The sequence below is a fragment of the Octopus sinensis genome, linkage group LG5 (genome assembly GCF_006345805.1).
Source record: "Octopus sinensis linkage group LG5, ASM634580v1, whole genome shotgun sequence".
NCBI classification, from domain to species: Eukaryota; Metazoa; Mollusca; class Cephalopoda; order Octopoda; family Octopodidae; genus Octopus; species Octopus sinensis.
The window spans coordinates 93,859,403-93,864,402 of record NC_043001.1 but is presented as its reverse complement, the minus strand read 5'-3'; positions in this window follow the sequence as shown (position 1 = coordinate 93,864,402).

Genomic DNA, 5,000 nt, shown 5'->3' with positions numbered 1-5,000 from the left:
GTCACCATCTCTCTGTCAACGGCCCTTTTTGTAATTCCGTCATTTTTTGTGTTTGGGTATATATAGATAAGTGTATGTAGCTCTTTCAATGTTTGTGTCCATATGTGTACATGTATGTCGCAGCCCCTTTGTATAAATCCCAGCCCCTTTGTAGTATAGAGTAATACAAAGGAAGTGAGTATATATATATATATATATATATATATATATATATATATATCTCACATACGTGCATGTATGTATCTAGGTATTTATATGTAAATATATATCGATTTATATATATGTATGTTTGTGTATATGTGTATATATATATAATATATATATATATATATATATATATATCCCTCCCTTACTCTTATACATGTATACAACTATATATATACACTATAATAGGTATATATGCCATAGATATCTCTGTCTCCCCCTTTTCACGACCTTTGTATTAATATAGAACACGTACTGCACTCTCTGTTTCGTTCCTCAACCATGTTTATCAGTTATGATATATTCTTCGGCCTTACACAATAACCAATATTCCTCTTTCTTTAGTTTCAATATCCTTTATATTAACTCTCTCTTTCCCCTTCTAATACTGTTGCTACTACCGGTACTCCTACTCCTACTCTTCGTAGCCTCAACATGTTTTTATTTTTTAATTTATCTACATCCTTTCAACAATATCTATATTGATTGAAGCCGATTATTCAGCTTAAATAATTTTCTCTTAATATTGTTAACTATACCGAAGTTATTCCATCGAATAATACTCCTAATCAAAACCGTATATACCACTTTACGATTCTATCTCTATATTCTCTTTCCTTTCTGTTTATCTTAATCTCTTTGCTGTTTGTTTCCCTGTTATATTTCGTTAATCTATCTTCTGTTTTCTATCTCTCTATCTGTTTGTCTTTATACAAGCACCTATCTACGTCGTATTAGCAATGTGCCACTCTACTCTTCTCTTTCACTCTCAGAATTTTGCTATACGAATACATATTCATAAATTCACACACACACACACACACTCACAAATACACGCAGACATATATATCTGTAGATAAATATACATATAATTATATATATATATATATATATGCTTATTCAATAATATATATAATTATACACACAAGCAGATGAATGAAATAATGCATTTTATTATCAATAAACTCACATTCACGCATTCATAGATTCATTCAATCTCAACAACCAGCTTCCACACAGAGTTTTATTTGTATCTTGTTCTTATTGCTTAGTTTTCGATATCATTACTATCATCTTCAGTTTGGCCTTTATTAATAACTTATATACATCCCACTTGGTAGCACACCATTGAAACTGACAAGGCATCGGTTTGCGTATGTAGAAAATCGAAGAATTGCATTGATTTCTCTCATGTCCAGTCTTAGCATTGCTACACTGAGAGGAGATTAACTATGAATCGCTTTTCTGTATAATATACACCGCCTGTTACCATTGATATTTAGGTTGGAAATAATTATCGAAAATATCACATGCTAATCATTTTCTACAGATACAACACATCGCCTGACACACACGCCTGACAAGATTATGTAATATGTGTGTAATATGGGGGCGGAATAAACATATATATATATGGGTGTGTGTATGTGTGTGTGCGTGTGTTGCTATATATATATATATATGAAAATATGTCAGTGTGCATGCATGCATGTATGTATGCATGTATGTATGAATGAACAAAATCTTTATCTTGTATTGAATACGCAAAGTACACATTCAAAGAGACAATATTTCAACACAATATCCCTATATTAACAGCTATTGATGTTTGCTGTTGTAATGTATAAATCCCAGATCAATTTCGTGGGAACCCACTATAATCAAGCATTTTCTAATCTCATTTATTTAGTTATTAATTTATTTGGTCTTTCGATGCTTTCATCAAAGAAATAAGGAAAGCATGTGTGAGACTTATCAGATCTTATCTTCCCGTAACGATACGAGCAAGTTATTGTTACCGAGATCCTGACTCGAATGTTATCAACGGTCTAATTCCATAATCAGTAATAGGTTATGTCCTTAAACCACGTGGCATATTAATTGTAACATACTATTTTATTCTTTATATATATATATATGTATATATATTTATGTATATATATATATATATATATATATATATATAATATATATATTTTATATATATATATATATATATATATATATAATATATATATATATATATATATATATATATAATATAAGTATACTTACACATGTGCATGAGTGTGTGGAGTGTTTGTGTGTGGGTATGTGTGTGTGAATATAAGGGATAGAAAAATCGTCGAGTACTACAATTCGAAAGACCACCCGACGTATCTTTAAAGTGATACGTACCTGAGGAAAAAATGTATAGGCAATTATGGGGATCCATAACATTTCTTAAGATAAACCCGATGTGCTCTTGAAACAATTGTACCACTCGGACAATCTTTTCTATCCCTTATATTTATTGATTTGTGCATCGTATTATGAGCACAATTTGTCGCTTTCGGAAGGGAGCTGTATCGCATCTTTCATCTTATCGAAATTTTCTGTCTAATGTAGAGAAATAACTAACTATATTTGATGCATCACTGTTTTAAATCCTATTGATAAGTTATCGACTTATCTGTATTTTCTATAAAAGTTTCCTAGAAATTAACAAAATGTGTTTTACCACGATCATTCGATTTAACCTAGTATAACATTATTATAAATAAACATATATTCAAAGTGTGTTAGTCATACATACGCACTAATATGATGACGGACACTCCTGTCGAAGAAGACCTATGATTGTTCAGCTTGTTGCCGAACAACTAGCACAAATGATTTGTTTATAGTGATCAAAAACTATGTACTGTACATTAGCTCACTTACTCCATCAAATCGACGTTGCCTGAAAAGGTACATGTGCATGGTGTACCACGCATTAGGTATAGAAGTGAATGCGGGGCAAAGTAAGAGGAAGTATTTGGCTAAAATAATTTTTAAAAATCGCCTCACCTAGTCAAAGAATTGAAACCACAATCTCGCGAATTCAACACCCTAATCACTAAGCCATGCACCCTCATGTGTATTGTATGTTATATATTTTACATAAATATACCTTACATATATTATATTGTTGTTTCCTCTTTCTCGAGCTATGCCTGGCTCATAAGGGCCGGCTTCCCGGTTTCATTGCCGTATAAGTTCCCCGCCTGGACGGGAAGTCAATCGCAGGTGAGCTCCAAGATGCAGGAACAAAGAGTGAGAGAAAGTTGTGGTGAAAGAGTCAGCAGATGTTCGTCATTACCTTCTGCCGGAGTTGTATGGCGCTTAGGTGTTTCGCTCATAAACGCACACATCGCCCGGACTGATATTCGAACCTGCGATCCCTGGACCGCGAATCCGCTACTCTAACCACTAAGCCATGTGCCTCCGCTTACATATATATTATTTTACATTGTTTATTATTGCATACTATTTTATATCATTATTTGCATGATATTATTTATCATTACTGTATATAGTGTATTATTCTATATCACAATTATATGACAATAAATATAGCATATTATATGGCTTATACATCCACGTATAATCTCACTTATATACATATATAATTGTTTCAAATTATTTGTGTTGGAAAAATCCAAAAGAAGTGCATAAAACGTGAAATTTACCATAAAATATGTTCCGGACATTCTTTAGATTCATAATTCTTTATTAAGATGCGTTTCCTAGATGCTTCTTGTTTGTTATATGCTAATCTCTTTCGTTCCTAGCTTGTTAGCATTGTGTATTGTTTAACATAATATATTTTGCCATTGAAGACATGCATCAGATATATCTACCTACACATTCGCGAAATGCATTATGTATCTTCCAAAGTTGTTGTTGAGCATTGCCTAATTTCAGAAAGCAAAGAAAGGAATATTCATTAAGATATTTCCTTTGTTATTCCTAACTAAGGGCATAATATCGTGATTGTTCGGGAATGAGGGTTTGGAATATACATTTACACGATACATATGCAAGTACGCTTTGCTTTTCTTTCTCTTCCTGACACGTTGTCTAGTTTTGACATTTTCATTCAAACTCTTTCATATATAGCTGCCACAATATAATCTATTCGACAGCTTCCTCCACCACCGCATATACACTTTCATTCAGATATACGCAGCGTTTACTTCCGCCATTGATACTATTCATTGAGCTTGAGCGTTAACACTGAAGTAAATAAATGAGATAAAACATCTTATTCTAAATAGATCATAAGTAATTCAATATATCTGGCAAGTTGCCAGATCATCTAACCAATAGCTTTTGATCCTATGGATATTTACCCATCTGTCACGGGACTGGAAAATAATAAAGAAAATAAACAAGGAAAAGATCAACAAATCTTCGCTGGCAGATTATCAATTATGAAGCTTTTCACATCCTTAAAAGTTGGCTTAGCTGGTGTTCTATAGTAGATGTCATTACAACAACAGGTGTAAATCAGTTATTGAATAAGAAGAGAGATGTTTCTAATTTTATTTTAATATTATTTTTTTTAATTTTCTGTTCTCTTGGTCTGTTCGGCATCATCTATCAAACATCTGATGACATATATCAGACTTCTGACTATTTCATCATTGATGCAATATCAGCATTTGAAACGAACTGCCTTGGAAATAAGCTTAGATATTGAAGAACTTATATTTTAATTTTTAATTAGATAAACGCATTCACTTGAGAACATCAGTTTCATTAACGTTTCATATATTTCTCCGTTTTTATTTCCATTTTAGTTTTTCAACCTTTCGCAAATAAAACTATGAGCCTGTTAAATTAATTATTGTTTCTAAAAAAATGTATATACAGAACAATTATTCATAATAAAATTTTCACTTGTCAGAAGCTGTTACGATAAAGTGGATCGTGATGTTGGGACGTAACTTTTTTCTTCCCTACAGAAGTTAACTGGTTAATTATAATGTAAC